Genomic DNA, 23,219 nt, shown 5'->3' on the forward strand with positions numbered 1-23,219 from the left:
TTGTATGGGGACGCCAGGTCAGATCGGGACTGAAAGGTAAGAAAGAGATATCGGTGATGTCTCCTGCATTACCTCTGTAATGATTGGCCCCAACACTTAATAGGCCAAATGTAATAGGGTGAGAGTTTAGAAAATGTGAGAGTTTAGCAGTAACCTCTCACACTATTACATTGGTTGAGTTGTATTTTCAAAATGGGAAATTATCTGGATGAGAGATTAAATCGTGAGAGTTTTTTGAGTCTAATGAGTTTGCCTGTTCTCGGACTCTATTACATTGGCCGAGTTTACTCTCACATTTTCTAAACTCTCACCCTATAACATTTGGCCCAATGTCTTCAAAAATAAGTGAAAATGTTAACTTTCACCTTTTGTATAAATGAAGGGATAATGAATAGACCCCTTAATGTAATGCAGGAGATGTAATAGACTTAATAAATAGGCTTTCTGCTTAATTTAATGATAATCGCATGGAAAGTGCTGTTTCTACATGATTACTAGGGCATTTATGTTGAATGCATAGGCCCCTTCATCCTTGTTGACCTTAGCGCAAAGGGCTGTAAGATTTAAAATAGCTTCAACCCAAAAATTCAAGTGAACAGAGACACACCTAAATGTGCATTTCTATTAATGTCTCATCAACGTGCAGAAAAGCCCACGCCATGTCTTGCACATATGGTAGATGCAAATAAATTGTAAATCACATGGACCTGTTCTGCATTGGATAACAAGTTGTACGATAATCTGACATGCAACTGGAGTCTCTCATACACATGGGCACCGAAAGAGGGGGGGAGCGGGTACAGTTTACCCGGGCCCGGGCTTGCTAGAGGGGCCTGGCGGGGCCCGGGTCCAGCGTCACACCCCCCCCCCCCCCCCCCCCCTCACAGCAGCTCAGCACACAGCTTGTGCTGGGCTACAGTGCGATGCATTTTCCGGACACATCAGTTCCCCCCAAAAAATCCCTGATAAATGTCAGAATCCGGCTTGACTTCGATGCTGATCAGATGGCCCTGGGGATCCATTAGAGCTCGAATAATGTTCGTGGCTAATTGGATACCACCCAAAAAATTGCGTGGTTGAATGAATGGAAACAATCAGATTGGTTAGAGCTCCCATACAATCAGATTGGTTAGAGCTCCCGTACTTTGACCAATCACAGTGCTCCTATTCATGTCAATGTCTATGTCAGTGTCCGATAGTGAGCTGTCAGTTACGTATGGCTCCCTATGAGAGTATTTTGGCGTTTTACATGTTTTTTTGTTTTTCCAAATGGATGTGGACTACTTCAGAACCTTTAAAATAGGTGAGTACTTAATGAAAGATGGCTGAAAGTAATTTGTGTATGTGTCTTTATTTATATAGTGTTTTTTTCCTAAAATGTTTTGTGCCTTTAGTTTAAATTTTGTTTGGTGAACTACAGGTCCCAGCTAAGCCTGGTGGTTCCAAAGCAAGTTGGAACTTGTTGTTCCCCAAGTGCCAGTAGGCCCTGGCAGTCATGTTTGGCAACAGCTGAGATTTGTAATTTGCCCATGACAAAGTGTTGCTAAGTATATATTTTACATTATTATCTCCATACGCAAAGCGCCAGAGGTACAGAGCCCTAGTGCTTATTGGACTAGGTCTGGTTATACCAAGGAAGGGGGTCTCCCATCTATTCTTCCACCCGCCCTGGCTTTCAAAGTTTAGCGCTGGTTAATGTAAAATCACGGGTGACTCCAGCTGTTTGTCCCCCAGACCTACTACCAGCCTAGGATTAAGACCTGGGGCTAGATAAGAATTTTGGGGGACCCCCATTCATTTATTTTATTATTTGTATTCCTTTTTTTACAATAGAAGTACTGTAGGCGGACAGTGTGATTTGATTTTGCACATTGTATTAATAAACATGTTAGATATGTAGCTAAGATAACAATTGTATAGCGATTGTGTATACTGTCCACACTAAATACCGAACTGCCAGTCATCTCTGGGCTTTGTTTTAGCTGGATGCTACAGTATTTTGTTTTTCATATTCAAAATGCCCAACTAAACTGCTCTAGAGAAATTGAGTGCCACTGAATTCTGCCAATGAGAAATGTAGTGTGCTCAACCAATGAGAGAATTTTACTATACACAACCAATTATAACTAGTTTAGTTAAGAGTGCATACAATAAAACATGTAGTGCACTGAAATAATGAGAACAGCTATCTCATGCAACCAATGAGGAGCCTTTTGTAGCACTACACTGAGTAATGAGAAGAGCTATCTCACGCAACCAATGAGAAGCCTTTTGTAGCACCACACTGGGTGTCTTAGGTTCTAGCCGCAGGGGGAGGGGTTTGGTTTAGGAACCCCCGGGGGGACAGGGTTAGGCACCACTAACCCTGGGAGGGTTAGGTTTAGGGTGCAGGGAGTGGGGGTTAGGCACTAGGGAAGGGAGGTTAGGGCTAGGCACTACTAAGGGAGGGTTAGGGTAGGGTTAGGGTACTTACCAGCCCCAGTTGGGATTTCCATCCTCTTGTCTTCTGGTGTTGGTATATGATCCGGCATTACATACCGATTCCTCTCACGCAACCAATGAGAAGCCTTTTGTAGCACCACACTGAGTAGTGAGAACACCTATCTCACGCAACCAATGGGAAGCGAGGTATAAAGTATTTTCAACATGAAAGACGCACATTTTACACACAAGGAGCTAAAAAGTATGTACATCTGATGGAAGGCTGGTCCCTAAACACGTCAAGACCATGGTATAATGGGTGGACAGACATTGAATTCACAGGGAGCTTGGCTTTATGTGCTCTATCACTCAGCCCCAGTGGAGGACGCAGGCGGAGCTCCACCAACATCTCAGGAGGACAATAAGGAGATGTAAGTGTGTTGTTACCGTACACGGTATGTTTACTAGATATAATGTATAATAGTAATATATTCACTATATAGCAAATACTATAAAGTACACAGTATACTGCCCCAGAGCAGTTACACAGTCACATGCTTAGTCGCAAAGTCAGCGGAAAACAGGTATAATTGGCACGATTTGAGGATAGGTGGATGAGGACACATCTGTTGACAGGACCGACTAACTGATCACCCAAATGAAAGATACATATATTGTCTAAATTATGGTACGTACCGCACCTGTGAGTAAAATTAGCCATAAATACAAAGGAGACACAGTACTCACTGAAATAGGGCTTCCCGGATTAGATTACAATGGATAGCTCTAAAACATAGTGGCAGGCACTAAGTCGGTGCTGTCCAATTTATCCAAATTTGTAGATTGCAACCATTAGTAAAGAAAACACCATCTTATTTAAGGGATACTTTCTCTATTATTAAAAAATTGGCGGGTATAAAATGGGAAAGTAATTATTTTCTGGTCACTGCCGACGTTACCTCGTTGTATACCATCATAAGTCATCAATTAGGATTAGAAGCTACTGAGTATTTTTTAAATAAAGAAGATCTTTCTGACACTTATAAGAAATTTATTATAGAAGGTATTTCGCTTATCCTATATAATAATTATTTTTGGTTTATGGACTCATTTTATTTGCAGACCGCTGGCACAGCCATGGGCACCAGGCTGGCAACAAGCTATGCCAACTTCTTCATGGCCTTCTGGGAGGAGGGAGCAGTATGGAGGGGGCATGGCTTTGGGTCCAGCCTGGTGTCCTGGGCACGTTATATAGATGATATTATTTTTGTTTGGCAGGGGGATAGGATTCAGTTGGATGAGTTTTGTGAATATCTAAACCAGAATCCATTTAATATACAATTAACTTTTTGTATCAGTAAAGAAGAGGTGAATTACCTGGACCTCAATATTTATATTGAAGAAGGAATGATTAAGACAAGAAATTTCAATAAACCAACGGATTGAAATTCAGTAATTGAATTCACTAGTAATCATCATAATAATTGGCTTAGGAGCATTACCCTAAGCCAGTTTCAAAGAATTAGATGTAATTGTACTGACATAAATGTATTTAGAACACAAGCGGTGGCTTTGAAGCAACAATTTCTGGATAAGGGGTATAAGGAGGCCTTAGTGGATGGTGCAATACAACAGGGATTAGATCTTGAAAGAGAGAAGGCCCTGAGTAATGTACCTAGAATAAAGGAGAAGAGAGAGACTCTGGAAATACCATTTATTTCTGATTTTCATAGCCAATCAAAACAAATAGAAGGCATTATAAGGACTCATTGGAAAGTTTTAAGTAAAGATCCTGTTCTTAAAGATTTTATAAAGGAATGCCCAACCTTCGTTTACCATAGGGCCAGAAATATTAGGGATAAAATAGTGGGTAGTATTACTAGTAACCCTCAAAAGATGGTAATTACTAAATCAAAGGGTTTCTTTAGGTGTGGAATGTGTACGATGTGTAGGCTGTGTAAAAGCAAGGAAACACACATCACTCAGTATAAATCCACACAAACCAATAAGGTATATGAAATCAGGGATTTTATCTCATGCCATAGTAAATATGTGGTCTATCTGTTGGAATGTAAATGTGGTTCTAAATATATTGGAAAGACCATCCGCATGTTGAAAGTAAGGTTGGCAGAGCATGCACGTAATATTAAAAAGGTATTGATTCCGCACAATGTATCTATGCACTTTAAACAGGTTCATGAATGTGATATCTCACAGTTATCCTCATTTTGTGGTATACAAATTATCCAACCCAATTGGAGAGTAGATAATAGGGATGAGAGACTAGCAAAAGCTGAGATGAAAGTATATATTTAATGAAAATCTCCCCGGGGTCTGAATGTTGATTTCGAGACCAAATGGTTTTTAAAATAATTTTAGAGGTATAAATTTTAATTGAATTATTTTTTATTGATATATATCTGGATTTTTACTAAGAATTAATTGTGTTTTAATGTGTAAAATATGGATTTTATTCTTAATACATATTGTTTTGCCCTTCTTTTCCAAGATAACATGATGAAGGAGAAATAAGGGGGCATTGGTTGTATTGGTGATGATGCACGGAATCCCGGGTGATCACTTCCATTGTTTGCGGTACAGCGGTTATAACTTCCAGGTGTATGCGTTCCACAAACCGGAAGTAGAACAGCCAAAGCACCAAGGAGAGCCACGAGGTGTAGCGGAAGTGAAGGAATCCCCTGGAAAGATACCAAATAAGGAGATTCCGTTTTTTATCCTGAAATGATGAATAAGAACTGAAGAAAACTGTGGCAGTGTGCATATACCGAAATACAAGGGAGTGAATATGACACAAACCGGAGGGGGAGTGTATCCGGGGTTTTTTTAATTAAGGATGAATTTAAGCTACAATATGTAGTGTTGGACTTTTTAAAATGTATATGATTTTTATTTTGGAAAAATGTATGTATAGATGTATGTAATGGAAGAGGTGGGTGTGAAAGACAACGTATTATTTAGAGGTTAAAGATGAATATGAAATGTTTTTATCCTTGATTGGGAATTATGGGTAAGGGTATAAATTCTATTTCCTGTTGGGTTCAAACCACTTCCTGAGGAAGGACCATAGAGTCTGAAACGCGTTGATGGTGGTGGACCCAGCATTCATATGAATTACCAGTGGGTATCTGTTGTTGTCTGTACCAACTAGACCAGTGAATTAAACCTTAATTCTCGGGTATTTGGGTTGTATCCTGTGAACAGAGACGCTGGATATTCTATCTTCATTTGTATAGATGTACTGCATGAAGAACGCATTGTAAATTAAAAACTTTTTTTCTACTAAAAACTGATCAGACTGAGGAGTAAAGATTTTGTTTCATCCAGAATTAAAGAAACCTTTATGGGCATGAACCAAGAGGAGTATGTTGTGAGTACATGTCCACTTACTCGATAGAAGGAAATTGAGAAAGTCTTCTGAAGTATAACGATAAAGTGTAAAGAAACCTTTGAGGGAACAGTAGTTTTTGCTACATGGTGAGTGCGAACCAGTCTGTATGTTACTGAGAAGAAGGACACAGACAGAAGAGTGTGGAAGGGAAGGTGTCTACTGGGTCCCATATAGAACAGCGCTTGTGGATTACCTCAAAAACTTTGTTTTATTGAGCTCTAAAACATAACTTGTATTTGTTTTTCTAATAAAAACTAAAAACACACTATGTTCAACAATTGGAGCTTCAACATCACCACGGAGAAACAATACAAAATATGATTTTAAGTGGTAATGTGTTATGTAAATAAGGAATTGTGTAGATCTGTGCAAGAAAAAGCTAAAAGAATAATATTTGGGATTTCAAGTAGTAGCCATCTCATGTATCTCACATTTCTGTAATGTTTCTTTATTGTGAGTGCGTGTGACTGGATCCAACGATTGTTAAGTTGGTTACCACTAGACGATGTGCAAACAACACGATGGTCGATTTCACCTTCATCCCCAGAACAAACAATATCGTGCGTACACACGGTGCAATTCTTCAAACGTTTGATCATTAGATTGTTAATTATATAACATTAACGTATCGCCTGGTCTTCCGGTTGGCCGTACACACTAGACGATTTGCACAAAATTATTAACGATATCTTCAACTCTGAAGATACGGTGAGATCAGAAGATACGATGAACGACGCACGGGAGCGCGCAATAGTGTGTACCCAGCTTTAGGCAGTTATTTTTGTTACTTTTTCATACAGTAATGTATATTGTTATATATCTATAAAGAAATCCAGTAAGTTATATTTTAAGTTTATGACTTGTGGCATTCATTATTTTCTTTTCATTTTAAAAGCGAACAAAACACTGGAGAGGGTAAATGTACAGTAGCATGAATAGGTTATTTGGAATTGAAAAGCATAACAAAAACAAATGTACAGTTAGTATACAGTACTGTACATGAAGTTGATTTACATATATCTTGCTTGTCCACTTCTTTCAGTTATAACTGACAACACCTTATCCAAATGGTCACTATAATTATTATATTGCTTGTGAATTAGCACATTGTCCCAACACTAAGGGGCATATTTAATTGGGTGCGAGAATATCAAAAATCCCGCACCTGCGAGGTATTTCCTGTAGTTGGGGGATTTTTGCTATTCAATAAGGTGTGTGTTGTTTTTTTTTGTGAGCCGGGCGATTTTTATTCTCACACCTCCAGAGCAAGTGTGATTTTTCCTAAAATCGTTAATTTTAGGAAAAATCAGCGGAACTTGCTCTGGGACCCCGGCGCAACCCCCCTTAGGACTAATTAAGCAATTGGAAGTTTCCAATTAGCTTAATTAGTCCATAATTACTTACCTTCCGAAGTGCAGTCTTCTGCATCCAGCGTCGGAAGCCGGCTCTTCTGCAGCAGGGTGAGTATGTCAGTGTGTGTGGTGTTTGTAAGTGTGTGTGTGTGAGTGTGTGTGTGTGTGTGACCCCCGGTGTTAGTGTTGCCCACCGGAATGGGCACTGGGAGAACTACATCTCCCAGCAGCCCTTGCCCCTCCCACCAGCCCCTGGCGCCTACCAGCAGCCCCCGTGACTCCCAGAAGCCCCCTCTCCAGTGAGAAGATAGAGGGGAGGCCACCGGGAGCCGTGGAGACCACCGTCACCATGTTGCAATACAAGGGGTGTGTTATACATATATACATATATTTTTTTTTTTTCATGAGGATAAATACTGTATGGTTTTGCATATAACTTGAAAACACAGGACAACTTTATTTTTACACTGCAATTTAGATTTTATTTTAGATAAACCTCTCCCAAATCTAAATCTCTCTGCACATATAACATCTGCCTCTCCTGCAGTGCAGAGTGATTTTGCCAAGGTGCAAAGGGCCTGATTCAGGTTGGTTCGCAAGGCTGCGTTCGCACGCACCCGCTCACTGCAAAATATACTAATGAATGCAATCGCATGGCAACCGCAGCTCTATACCAAGACACCCATCACTGTAAGCCTGCCCACTTCTCATGACATGCATTCGTAAAATAGGCAAAACATTGGTACCATCGAGTAACATCGGAACCATCCGCACAGTTGTCGCCATCTAGACCTCTGCCTGCGTATGCTATCGCAGGGGCTTAATTATGCACGACCCTGTAACGGCGTTTAAGCGCCCAGGCACGCCTGCGTTTCTTTGACCACCCCCCGTCACCACCCTCAAATGATCACTTCCTGTCAATCACTGTTTGAAGACTCTGCATGCTCACTGCGATAGCTTCCCGACCTTTTTTTTTGCTTTGCTCTTAACTCAAAATCAGCCTCTTGGTCTCCATGAAACCTGCAGTCCTCAAACTGTCCACTTCTGCCCTGAGAAAATGTCTCACAGGCCCATCAGAGTTGCATGGAGCAGACTTGATGGAATGCTAGGATTGCAGTTTCTGAGGTGGAGGAAGCAGGGTGCTGCATTGATAACATATCCAGTAGTGCAACTGAGGGCCTGATTCAGCAAGGATCGCTATTGTGATCGCAGTAGCAATCACACACGCAGTTCTGCCGCGAAAGTATGCTAATAATTGCAATCGCAAAGCACTCTCACTGACAACATGTAGACGCTCACTTCCCCTCTCGCACATCCGTAATACCTTGCAATCCAGCCAAAACATTGGTAACATCGAAGTACATCGGAGCCAATCGCATATTTAAGGCAGGTCTGACCCTACAACTAAACTGCTTTCCTGCACGCAGTGAGAGTTCATGCTGCGTATGCCATCACAGTGGCTAATTTATGCACGCCCCTGAAACGGCGTTCAAAAGCACTGGCACGCCTGCATTTCTCCGACCACTCCCCGTCACCACCCCCAAACTGTACTTTATGTCAATCACTCTGCGATGGGTCTGCGTAGTCTCTGCAATCCTTGCTGAATCAGGCCCTGTGTCTAATATTTACTAAGGGTTTGCTCCTGTCTGTAAAGTATCCAAAATGACATCTAAGTTCTCCCATAGAAGGTAAAGGCAATGTACGTACAGTATAGCAGAATCTCCTCTAATTCATAAAGATGATGCCCTTTGTAGAGTACAAGACATGATAAACAGCTGAGCCTAGACAGTACAATACATTTTATAGACTGATGCTTGGAAATGCCCTTTGTCTATACCATGTTGAATTCATGTGTGGGTGTGGGTGGTTGTGGGGGAGGGGTCCCAAGTGTTTTTAAGTTGTTTAGTTACCAGACATTGCAGCAGGACATCAAGTGAATGGTTAGAGAAGGTATAGAGGGTAAATGGAAGTTTAATTTTTGTTTCAGTGAGATATCCCTAAACCCAATGGCAGACACTACGATGGTAGGTGGTTGCAGTGTGCTCTGGAATTTAGTCCACACAACGTATCAACTTAACCAGGGATTGGTTTGTTAACTGGTAGCTGGTACAGGTTACAAATATTTCCCCAGTTGCAGCTTGGAATGTATAAGGGTATGCTGGTCGTTGGGGTGTGCCAGTCCTCACTGTATATGCAGATTAGCAGGGCCTGCTTAAGGCATGTTCGACCAGTGCGATCGAACAGGGGCGCCACCCCATAGAGGGCGCACCCCTCCTAGTCATTCCCGATTTCAGCGGGACAGTCCCGTTTTTTGGGTACTGTCCCGCTGTTCCAGGCGGTGCCGGCCCTGGAGAAGAGGAATGGATGCCACGCGCATGCACCCGGCATCCATTCAGTGCAGGAAGAGGGCTGGGGGCACCCCAGCTACTGACGTAGTGCTGTGCTTATCCCCAGCCTGCCGTTAACGCGAGGCGTGCCATACGGGCACGCCTCTAAATAATGTCATTTAGGGGGCGTGGCCTACGGCAATTAGACTACACCAACATTTCCGAGGGGGGGGCGGGAGGAGGTGGGAGGAGGCGGGCTGATCCATTTGTGAAGCCTGTGATTGACAGCAGCTGCACACTGCTTCCATCGATGACATCAGCAGGGGGAGGAGCGCAGACACAGAGAGGAGCCTGGGACACAGCATCCATGGACCACAGTCACACACCCAGCAGACTGGAAGACATCTTATTATTAAGCCAATAAGGTTGGTAGTGATTGGAATTAATGGATTTATATTTACTTGGCTGGTTATGAAAAATGCAAGCAGCCAGTGTCACATACAGCCTGGCAGCATCAGATCACTCTCTGTCTATGCTTGCTGACAAGCACTTTAAGTGTGTCTCCCCAAAATATAATAAAATATAAAGGATTAAAAAGCAATGAAATAATTTGCGTCAGCAAGCATAGACAGGGCCGAATTAGGGCTTATGGTGGGCCCTGGGGCAACTAGGTTGTGGGGGCCCCCACCAACAAAATTGATTATGCAAACTTATTTTACAGATGTATTATAAATACAAGTGGACCAGTGGGTGTATTATTAAGTTGTGCACAGGGTATTGCAAACAGTCAATGTGTTATGCTGGGCATACACTGCCAGATAAAATGTCTGTCAGACCGACAGACATTTTATCTGGCCAGCTGCCAGCCGCAGATGTCCGCGGAGTACACTGTGAGAGAAATCTCACAGTGTATAGCCCGACATCCGCGCTCCGCCCCCGGGGGAGGAGACATTTCCCTGTTCCTTCCGTAGGAAGGAACACAGGAAATGTCTATCTGTCGGCTGCGCTGGGCATACACTGCCTGATGCGGCCGACAGTTTACCGGGTAATATCGCATCGGACGGGCATGCTGGACAATCCAGCATGCCCGACCGAGCAATATTTAACCCTCCGTCGCCCGCATACACGCTGCAATTATCGCGGCGATCCGCCGATATCGGGCGGATCGTCCCGATAATTGCAGAGTGTATGGCCAGCATTAGCGATAATATTTATTTATTATTTATATAGCGCACACAGAGAATATTTGGCCATTCATGTCAGTCATTGCTCCAGTGGATCTTGCAATATATATTCCCTACCACATGTACATGCACACTAGGGTTAATTTTTTGGATTGCAGGAGGAAACCGGAGCGCCTGGAAGACACACACACAAGCAAGGGGAGAACATGTAAACTCTACCAGTTAGCGCCATAGTGGGGAGTGAGGCAGTAATGCTAACCATTACACCAACCATGCTAATACATGGCAAAAGAAAAAGTCACATAAAAGTGTGATTGGAGTGGTGAGATGTTGCAACAGGCGGCATCTTGCAACTCTGCTGCACAATGTTGTTACCTGATGATATTTTAAACCAGTAGTCTCTATGATGAGCTTTCACGGTAGCAGCATTATTTCTCACCTGGTCCCCAGGAGTGCAGATACAGTCATCAGGCTTTGAGCAGTATTCAATTTGAGCCAAGCCGCGATACTTTTTTGAATCCTGGACTTTCCGCCTTCTTCGCCTGTTTTGTAGGCGGAAAAGTATCGCGCTCATGCCCGCTTTACCCCGTATTCAATTTGAAAGTACGCGAAAACGTGAAACCGGCAAAACTTAAACAGGCGGAAAGTACTGTCAGATTTGGGGAAATCAGCCTGACACCCCCCAAAAGATGCTCTAACAAGGGGGTTAGCTATGGTACCCCCCGATTTGGCTTGCTGAAGGTATTTGGTGTTCAATAGCTGCTAAATAGCGTTTTCCTATACGTGATGCAGAATAGTATTCAGGAGTATTTTTTGCATAAAATAACTTATCCCCGCAAATTTGGGGTACTTGAAAATGGGGATCAGCATATATAAAAGTTGCTAAAGTGAATTTGGAAAAATCGTGAAAAATCCACCTGCGCAAGCACCTGCAATGAAAAAAACAATTGGGGCATACTTGGGGACCCCCCCAGAGTCAAGTTCGCTAGTTTTAACTTTGTCTTTTTACCGACCATTGGGATGCCGCTGTCGGTTTCCCGACTGCCGGTATTTCATACCCATTCCATGTACAAATGCTGGCCTCTAGGGACTACATCAGCTGCAGCCACTAGAAGCTGGGTAGGGCTCGCCGAAAAGCAGAGGAGTGGCTTCCCATTATAAGCACTCTCTGCTAATTGCAGTCTGGATTGACAGTCCCAGTGGGAGAAAGCACCCCCCGCCCCCTGGGGCTGCCTGTCTGTCCGTGATTAGCAGATAGCGGTTCTAATAGGGAGCCACTGCCAGTAAACTCTCTTTCTCACTGGGGTGCCAAATTATATGGGGGGGTGGGAACTGCAGCCACTTATTAAAAGGGTCACAGATTATTGATATTGTAATAGTCTGGGATGACCACACCCCTCTAATTGATGGCCACACCTACCCAAGACTGGCCACGCCCCTTCAGTGGGCCCCTGCCATTGCATTCCCCTGTGGGCCCTTCATGACCCAGTCCGACACTGTCTGTAGCGGTGGTGACATAGTGAGTTTTTGGGGTTTCTATGTGTCTCCCCATGTCAGAGATACTTAGGGGCATGTCCGGGATGGATTAGGAGGAAGAGACAACTGGTATTTTGTGCATGCACAGTAGCGCACAAGTCAGGCCAGAGGTGCGCATTAGGCAGGTCAGAGGTCGCGCCTCCAGAGCCTCTGGGTTCTGGTGCCCAGTGGCTATGCAGTAAGGAGGCAGTGCAGAGCGCTACTCTAACACCCCCCTTGTTTAAGGCTGTCTCTGGTTACATAAAATTAAAACATTACATCCTTGGACATCACACAACCAAAAAACACAAGGGTGTTATGCAAAATGTGACATAACAAAACACATCAACGATTAAAATGTATTCTAGTCCACACTTTTGTAAGAAGACGTTCAGTACATGTGACGTCAGACCTTTAGTTAATATGTCAGCAACATTTACTTCACTCATCACAAGAAACACTCTGACGGAGGTAGTATCTACCAGCTCTCTAATGAGATGGTGTCTTATGGCAATGTGTTTAGACCTACCATGATGCTTAGTACTGGAAGATAAGTCCATTACACCTAGTGTATGTTGTCACATGCAATGTTGATGGGCTCATCTATAGTAAGAGTACCTAACTCACACGTAGGGCATGATTCAGTGATAGATGGAATTAAAATATTGGGTGCTTGTGCTATTAATTCTGCGCATGCATTCAAGTTAAAAGTTGCAGCCGCTACTGCATCCATTCAAAGTGCACGCAATGCCGACGTTCATGTAGATTAGTGATTATTTTCTACTTTGCATATCCAAAATATTCTGAAACCTCTACGCCCGTATGCGACCGCTGGTAATAGAACTGTTGATGGAAAACCATGGGCATTCCTGGGTGGTGAATGGGAGGTGGCCTGAAGTGAACGAAAAAAAATAATTGTTGTGTGGGCATTTTATGGGAGTGTTGCGGGCGTGCCAATGAAAGTGGCTATGTTCTCAGATGCAGTACCGCAGGCACAGAGGCCATGTTCAGACACAGAGACACTGCACCTGACTGGTGCAAGTGTCAATTGTGTACATGATGGTGTGCCGATGGTAGATTGTCCAGAAACACCATTGGTGTTGCAGTGTTCATGAGCACTGAAAGTGGGCGTCTTAGGGCTTGCACATTCCGGTCCACGTTAGTACACACAGGGAAGGCTGAAACTAGCATTTGCATATTATCACCATCGTGGTATGTGACTGCATGCACCTCTGTATCAAGCCCATAGTTTTTTTCAGCCATTTGGCTGTTTCTGTAAGAGCCATATACTCCGCCTCTGTAGCAATGGCTGGCTGTTTCTTACATGGCCAGCTGACATCTGCGCCTGCCACAGCAAATAGGTCGTCTTTATCTGCTCCCAAATTGGCATCACAGAATTTTTGCAACTCTGTTTCAGTTTTTACAAACTTTGGTTTAAAGGAATTTAAAGCCAAAGTTTGTCAAAACTGAAACTTTAGAGTTGCAAATATTCTGTCAGGTATCTGAAGATACATTTAATACTGTCCAGCGTTCTCTTCCTGTGTTGTTTGCAAATTGGCTTACACAGCTGACAGTGTAGGTCAGGGCCGATCTGTGCCATGGCACAGTGCACCGCTGTTTATTATCATTCTCACTTGTACCTTCCTCTTATTTTATACCCAGCAACTCATGGCCTCCCCAATCTCTTCCCTGGCCCTTCCCCATGAGGCCATGGCCCTTTTTCAGGTGCACTATCTTATGGCCCTATATGAAAACTGGGGGGGGGGGGGGGGGGATACCAATGCTCTTTCTGGCACAGGGCACCAAAAAGTCTAGTTGAGGCTATGACGTAGGTGATGTCTGGTCATGTGCCAATGCTTACATACATTAAAGTTCCATTGGCACTCTGGTGCTGGCCCAAGGTTTTTAGGTTTGATCTTGTTACTTGTACTGCTTTTCCACTGGCCAAACAACCTCAGTGGCAAAGGGGCCAGCGTTTAATTCCCCTGTCAAGTGATCCGGCTATCCAACCCAGGTACCGAGCATGGTTGAACACGGGAACGATACGTGTAACCCAGCAGTGTGAACGGGTGGAGAGCCAGCTCGCCAGCGCTTGGAGATGATGTCATTAGTTACTAAAGAATGTTATGAAACCCGCACCAGGTTACCAAAGGTAAATCGATATATGAGGGATGTTCCTATAGCTATCCCTATAGATACCAATATTTTATTAAACTATAGGTGCTAAACACAAATGGTGCTACCCACTGATTCAAAAATGGTAAGCTTATATGTACAGAGAGAAAAGGGGGAATCAATTTAAATACGGGTGCACTCAATCCCTCCTAATAAATAAAATGCTTTCAACTTTATTATATATACTTTCAAATTATTAATCTGGCTTGTCAAGTTACAATAAAATTGCTATTTATTACCTATTTTACTTGCACATCATTGCAATATATCTGTGCTAGTTATTGTTCAATTATATTCAATATTCATGCATTGTTACCAATATGCGGGCTCAAGTGCATGGGCACAGCCCGGCGCCTGCCGGATTCATTGAGCAGGCACCGGGACCAAGGCCAGCAGCAGTGGCAGCCCCCCTCAGGTAAGAGGGCAGGAGCTGCTGCTGGATAATGTTATTTAATACATCACAATTAAAACATTGTTAAAAATTAAATACAGAATTCAGCTGACCGATAGATACAAAGTCGTGGTCAGGAAAAAATCTCTTTCATAAGCAGCAAGAATGTTTTTTAAAAAAACATCAATTAATAATCACTGTTCATAGCAACTTGGAATAACTGAATTGTTGCAATTGTCCAAATAAGTACAAAAATGCAGAAAAAACAACCTGATCCTATCACAACCTTTTAAATAATACCAGAGACTGACAAAGTGTTATAGTACTGTTATATACCATGGTACATCGTTTTGGCTCTTTTAGTTACCACCATGAAGCCATAGTTGATGGGGTTCTTTTTGTGGAGATAATTCACTCAGCAGAATCGGATCCCTTGGTTGAGGTAGATTTTTAGAGGTGCGATGAAGCCAACGTCCAACCAAAGTCTATGGAGTAAATTTACTAAAGTGAGAGTTTTTAGAAGAGAGTTTTAAAAGTGATGTTGCCATTAGCAACCAATCAGATTCTAGCTATTATCTACTAGACGGTGCTAGTTAAATGTTAAGTAGAATCTGATTAGTTGCTATGGGCAACATCACTTTTAAAATTATCTTCTAAAAACTCTCACTTTAGTAAATTTACCCCTATGAATCTGGTGTTACATCTGGTAAGAGAGTTTCAAGGCTTAGTCCGGGTAGTATAAAGTGCAATGGAAGTCCCAGTGCAGAAATAGTTAGAGAGGTAGAAGTAAAACTAACGCGTTTCGCTGTAGGTCCTACAGCATTATCAAAGGTGGTTGGTATCAGTTACTGATGGGGTTTAAATATCCTTAACAATTAGGCTGCTAACATATACCTGTGTATAATAAGCCATTCGATCCATAAATAATACATCAAAATATTATTCTGAGTATATTAAGAGAAGGCAAACTACCTAGGGCCTGTAGAATTTACCATCTGAGAATAATTTTGTTAGTTAATAACCAGGAAAATACTTTTAAAGTACCGCTGTTATTCACCTTGTCCCAGTCATTTGATGTGAACACAAATCACGTGACCGGGGACTTATGCCGATCTTCTCTCTGGTGCTTTAGTTTAAGCACTTCCGGATTGGCACCTCTCTAACATGCGATCGCACTTGCCCCTCACGCTGTTCTATGCGCCGTCCTGATATAGTGCATCTCCGGCCATGCCTGTGCAAGTGCCGTTTATGTGACAGATCACATGTATAGTATATCAGGTGATTCAGTACACCTTCTCTGAAGTTTTCCAAAGGGTGTGCTCATTACATAGGCACTCCCAACCTATCAGAACGTATTAACAATACGCTCACTTCAGTTGAGCCCAATTCACTACATCAAAACAGTTTTGTTGTCTATATATAATAAAAATAAGAATAGAAATAATAAATGAATACATAAAGAAAGAAAGAATGAGTAAAAAAAGATACTTTTATCCTTAAATACTTCAATTACCTCAAAAGTGAAAATTTAAACTGACGGGGTAATAAGCAGGAGAACACTATAAGGTTAGTTGGTTACCAAATTTAAAAGTTATATATATGGGTACAACACAACACAAAAAAAGGGAAAAGTGTAGATGATAAACAAAACTGAAATATATACAACTATAATAAATATATCAATATCATCACAAAGTTTAAGACTACGAAAAAAAAAAGAAAAAAAGGGGGCAAAGATCTTCAATAGTACCTTCAATTAACTTTACTTAGAAATATCCACAATAGATGATATTAATATGACTACATTAAGTTCTACTGCTTCATCAAAACCATTAATAAATTTCTCATTTGCAAAGACTTTTGAAACGGTCTCCACCCCTTTTTGTTTTCAGTATTTGTTCTAACCCTACTATTTTCAGTGATTTGGGATCTCCATTATGAAAGTCGTTAAAATGTTTAGATACGTTATACTTTGGACACGTTTCAAGATATTTCATAAACCGTAATTTGAATGTTCTAGTGGTTCTTCTATATGAATCTTTTGGTTTTACTTGTAGCCATGGTGATTACTTTTGTTGTTCTTTTTGTACTTTGATTTTTAAGTGGCCTGGAGCCAGAATAGTTTTGAGGGATTTTTTTTTAATAGGAATCTGGATTTTTGAGGTATAGGAAATGTGCATTAAAAATATTATCTTGTTTTAAAATATTATTATTTTTATAAATAATTTTCTTAATCTGTGAACACTGATTATTGTAAGTACTGTAGCAATACATGCTAGATCCTGATCCCTAACTTCAATTTGGTGCCTTAACATCTTTTTACTGACCAAAAGAATATCCTTATCAGTCAATCTTGTTTCTTCAAAGGCATTACATACTAATGTATCTGGGTAACCACATTCCAGTAAAGATCCATCATTGTTTCTGCCTGATTCGCAAAGGTTTTTAATTCAGTACAATTTCTGCTTAATCGAAGTAATTGCCCTTTGTGGATGTTCTTCTTACAGGGGGGTAATGAGCACTGCCAAAATGCAGGTACACATTGGTGCCTACCTCCTTCATATAATGGGAAGTGCAAATCTTTCCATTTTTGATGTCATGGGTTATATCCAGGAAATTTGTTTTGGACGGGTGAAAAAGGTGAGTGAAATGAAGGTTGAAAGGATTAGAGTTGAGAAATGAAACAAAACTAGTGACTGTGCTCAAATCCCCATCCCAAAAAATAAAAAGATCTATGTAACGGCCATAGAGGGCCAGGTGTCGGCTGAACTCACCACCCCACACATTGGTCTCCTCAAAGTAGCCCATGTAGAGGTTAGCATAGCTCGGCGTGAATCTGGTCCCCATGGTCGTTTCCATGACCTGTAGATAAAATGTGTCAAGAAATGAAAAATAATTGTGCTTGAGGATAAAAGAAATGGAGTTTATGATGAAGGCCTCATGTCTTCTTGGGAGGTCACCATCTGACCTGAGTCTTGATGCTATAGCCTTCAAACCTAGATTGTGATGCATATCGGTGTATAAACTTTGTACATCCAAAGTAAGAAATGCATATGATTCCTTCTACTGGAAATCTCGAATGAGTTGTAAAAAATAGGTGACATCTTATATAGGTGACCTCAATAAGGAGATGCGAGGCTGAAGACAGGAATCCACATTACTGGAGAAATTGGATGTTAAGTAATTGATGCCATAAATAATTGGGTAGCCCGTGGGTGCAGTAAGGGATATGTGTGCGTTTCTTGCAGACGATTCACTTGTTTTTGCTTGTTTTACGGTGTCTTAGCCTGTCCACAATGGTCCATGTGTCATTGTTATTTCCTTTGTTGCTCTTCATATAGCTCCTGCTCTGTGGCTGATCACTTTCTGTGGTTTCAGTCTCTGACACGCTTCAAGCTGTGGGCATATCTAGCATCAGAAGTTTTTGTGTTGCTACAATATCTCGCTTGTCTTTGGCTGAGGTAGTCTCATGAAACACTAGAGGCCTGAGTCAGAGATGGATGCTAAAGCTATCGCAGCTGCGATTTTATTTGCAGTAAAGCTATGAAAATATGCTTATGGTTCACCCGAGCATAGGGATACCCACTGCTGTTTTCCCATCTCCTTACATTGTTTACCTGCGTAAATATTGGTGACATCGACGCACATAGAGCCGCCATCCTGCCTTCGTGGCAAGTCTGAAAAGCCGCAAAAACTACAGCTCTCTTCGTGCTAATTTATGCACGCCCATGAAACGGCGTTCAAATGTACACTCTCTTGCATTTTTATGACCACCCTCCCATTACCACCCCTAACGCTGACTCTTACCTGTCACTCACTTTGCGATGGAGTCCTCTATTCATAAATATATTTAAAAACAGCCCTTCCCTTGGTGTACAAGCGTGTGTCTGAATGTGCAAGGACTGAGACGCTCACTTTAAGCGTCTGTAGATGTTGTAATACTGCTTTGTCACTTTAGAAGCCACCGTCGGTTGCACCGTCAAAACTTACACCAGCCCTATGCTAGGTGCAGATTTTCCATCCAAGTATGGCTTACAATGTAAGCACGCACGGCCCCCATACACAGTGCGATAGAGCAGCCGATCCAACGGATTGGAACAACATCACTGCTATATCGTTCCATGTGTGGGCATGATATCGGCCAGTTCTCGCTCCCGTGGGATCGTACATCGCTCCTCCAGATCTTTCTGCATGTTCAGTTGATCTGGGGGAGCGATGTACGATCTCCTGCAGTGCTATGTGTGTGGGGGAGAGGGGTGCCGGCATATCGGGCGGTCGGCCACCCCATCGCTTCGTGTGTGGGGACTGCCCGATATGTCAGCCATCGGATAGGCAGTCGCATTGCGAGGGGCATATAGCACCATGTATGGTGCCTTTAGCGTGGCCCATCTCCACCATGGGGAGATGCATTATAGTGGCATGCATCGTGCCACTATAACTCTTCCTGCTTCGCCTCTTTACGCTTTACAAATTTGTCAGTCTCCCGCAAACCTACGGGAGAGTGGGCAAGTATGAACTGCAATACAATGGGCATCTGTACTTATTTTCTGCACCACACAACCTGCACCCAGTCCAGACACCCCTGTGTGCTGTGCAGCAGGTTTCCGCTACGTATTCTGCAGCAGTACAACTTTTCTGCTGATATTTTTTTATTTATATTGTTGTTACAAGTTAAAGTTGTACCAACATGTATCAGTATTTTGTTTGCAAAATTATTAAAAAGATATCATATAAAAAGGAAATGCGGCTTAACATTTTTAAGCCCCATGCTATACTTCTTTTATAATAAGAGAGCCTGCTTTGCATATTATCATAGTTTAATTTGAATAGTAAGCTCCTATACACAGTGCTGACCCAGTACCGTCTAGTGTAATCCTATCCATAACAGCCTACAGCATACTGTATAATATATTAGACCTTAAATGGCATAGTGAAATCAATGTTATATATAGTACAATATAAAATCACAATGAAGACACAACAATTATATGGTACTAGTCCTAATTACCTTCCTCATCCTCCTCCTACTGCTCGGCCTGCCGGGCCTGGTGTCTGGCCTCCCAGGCCTGGCGTTGCTGATGTCGCTCGGCACAAGCTGTGAAAAACAAAAATAAGGTACATTGTTATTATTAGTACAATACAGAACACTTAATAGAGCAAGAGTCCACACTCCATCAATAAAAAAGCCGGATCCATACTAGATGTAAATATACGATATAGAAAAAGCTGTATCCATATTAAATGTAAATATACAGTATGGTACAGAAAAAGCTGGATCCATACTAACTGTAAATACACGTACAGAAAAAGCCGGATCCATACTAAATGTAAATATACGGTACAGAAAAAGCCGGATCCATACTAACTGTAAATATACGGTAGAGAAAAAGCCGGATCCATACTAAATGTAAATATACGGTACAGAAAAAGCTGGATCCATACTAACTGTAAAAATACGGTACAGAAAAATCCGGATCCATACTAAATGTAAATATACGGTACAGAAAAAGCCGGATCCATACTAAATGTAAATATATGGTACAGAAAAATCCAGATCCATACTAAATGTAAATATACGGTACAGAAAAAGCCGGATCCATACTAAATGTAAATATATGGTACAGAAAAATCCAGATCCATACTAAATGTAAATATACGGTACAGAAAAAGCCGGATCCATACTAAATGTAAATATATGGTACAGAAAAATCCAGATCCATACTAAATGTAAATATACGGTACAGAAAAAGCCGGATCCATACTAAATGTAAATATATGGTACAGAAAAATCCAGATCCATACTAAATGTAAATATACGGTACAGAAAAATCCGGATCCATACTAAATGTAAATATACGGTACAGAAAAAGCCGGATCCATACTAAATGTAAATATACGGTACAGAAAAATCCGGATCCATACTAAATGTAAATATACGGTACAGAAAAATCCAGATCCATACTAAATGTAAATATACGGTACAGAAAAATCCGGATCCATACTAAATGTAAATATACGGTACAGAAAAAGCCGGATCCATACTAAATGTAAATATACGGTACAGAAAAATCCGGATCCATACTGTGTGCATTTACTGTTGATTCAGCTACTGTAGTTTGGTGGGAATTGTGTATGGATCCAGTGATATCCAGGTGTGCTTGTGTGAATATAGGGCCTGATTCAGAACCGCTCGCGAGCGCTATGCACTCGCAAGCGGGTCGATGGTGGCCCAGTGCGCATGCGTCTCCGTCGTGCACATGCGCGAGACCCAGATAGCGATGGGCAATCCGTCGCTCTGGGTCTCGTGCCAAATGGGGCGTGCTGTCTATGTGCAGTGACAGCACGCCCCCTTTGGTGGGCGGGCTGGGGGGGTGGCTGCCCATACGGAGGCGTTCCCATGGGAACGCCTACCGTCTGGCGCCGGCCCCACTGACATCACAAGTGAATTGCAGTTTTTCTCTTTCTTTTTAAATACTTCTTTTGTTATTTTGACCCAAATGCTTAAAAAATGGGAATCCTCATTAACTATTTTGGTTTAGGGGTGTCTTGAAAAAATGATGGAGACCATAAGGGTGCCTCGCACTGAGAAAGTTTGGGAACCAGTGGTGTAGACTATATTTTGAACATATTAATATTCTACATTACATATACTGTACAATGTACATGCTGTATACAGTAGTGTAGTAGCACACTTACATCTCCTTACTGTCCTCCTGGGATGTTTGGGGAGCTCCGGCTGCCTCTCCCTCAGATCGCCTCACTTCCGCTGGAGCTGACTGATGGAGCGCACACTGCCAAGCGTCCTGTGAACGTGAAGCCTGGTCACTCAAAATCCTATCGACTTGATTTGATTAGGGACCAGCCCCTTTGAGTGGGATATACGGATCCATCTCCTTTACCATAGTGATGAGCTCCTTACAGGCAAATTGTCTGGCTCTCATGTGGAAAATGCTAAAAAAGGGTGTATAATTCATTAAACCAACACTTCTCATTGGTTGCATGAGATAGCTGTTCTCATTGTTCAGCATGACTTTACAAACACATCTTATTGGTTATAACTAGTCATAATTGGTTGTGTATAGTAAAATACTCTCATTGGTTGAGCACACTACACTACAACTCCCAACATGGCCCTGTTGCCAGCTTGCCTTGACACCAAAGTCAGCCGGGACTTGTAGTTCGCCAAGGAAAAATGAAAATAAAGACACGCACAACAGTTTAATAATAAAAAAAAACTTTAATAAATAAATACAAATACACAAATTACTTTCAGCCATCTTTTAGTAAATATTTACCAATTCCTAAGGTCCTGAAGTAGTTGACATTCATTTGGGAAAAGAAAAAAAAAACATGTGAAATTCCACAATACTTCTCCCATACGCAACTGTCAGCTCTTTATCAGGCACTGGCATGAAAATAAATAGGTGTGCTGTAATTGGTCAGAGCAGGGGAGCTCTGACCAATCAGCGTGCTACCATTCATTCTTAGGGCAGTGCCCGCAAGTGAACAAAACTCATGCCATTCTTGGCATATTAATCCCTAAATAGAAAAGTATATACACTGTTAGCCAGAGAACTCGCACATTGGTCATGACGTCTCACAAAGGGGGAGTTACTGGCAGCACCGTTTATTTAAATCGCTGACCGGGCATCCTTAGGACGCCCAATTGGCTGCATATAAAATGCAGGGTTCCTGTCTGGAGCATCCACAGGACGCTCAGCGGATGTTGCTGCAGCAATCCCGGCTGTAGGGTGAGTTTCCGGTCACCCTGCTAGCCAGAATTAACGGCCGTTGGGTGGCGACGATGCCGCCCACAGATCCACTGCACTCTGTGCAAGGGCACTGGTTGCCCATAGCTGGTTACGGCCCTTATAAAGGAGTCCAGACCATGCACTCTCTAATGGTTAGCCAAGCCCCTCTAGTGGTTGGCCACACCCCTCTCTGGTGGCTGACCATACCTCATAGGCATGGGCCCCTACCATTGCATTCCCCCAATGGGCCCTTCATGCACCAGTCTGACACTGTACATCTAATTAAATCAATCACATTGCAGGTGGTTAGGGAGGAAAAGCTTGCTTGTTTTTGTTTGTACCTCTATGTCAGGGATGGGGAACCTCAGGCCCGGGGACCGTAAAAGGCCCCCGGAATCATTTGGTCTGGCCCTCTGAGCTTTTTTCTGCTAGCCTCATTTGGCTAGCAGGGTACCTAGAATAGCACCCTGCAGCCAAAATCTATGCAGCAGTGCCGCCAGGAGTGTCCTTAGGACACTTCAGACGGTCACACCGCTGTCCTTACAGCTCCCGGAGCATCCTCAGGATGCTACGGGCATTGCTGTAATCACCAGTGATTGTTGCCCCGCCCCTGTGTGACATCACACAGAGGGAGCGTGGCCTGCACCAGGCCCGCAAATAATGTTATATATATCAAAATGGCCCTCGGCAGAAA

The 23,219-nt window shown here is 42.4% G+C and overlaps 1 protein-coding gene across 1 annotated transcript in view; it reads right to left on the reverse strand.

Annotated features, from left to right (window-relative positions):
* ESR2 (estrogen receptor 2) overlaps positions 1 to 23,219 on the reverse strand; it is a 77,987-nt gene that overhangs the window by 21,600 nt on the left and 33,168 nt on the right. The gene's annotated exons all lie outside the window — the stretch shown is intronic.

This window comes from Taudactylus pleione, unplaced genomic scaffold (assembly GCF_031769625.1).
Source record: "Taudactylus pleione unplaced genomic scaffold, aTauple2 ptg000113l, whole genome shotgun sequence".
NCBI classification, from domain to species: Eukaryota; Metazoa; Chordata; class Amphibia; order Anura; family Myobatrachidae; genus Taudactylus; species Taudactylus pleione.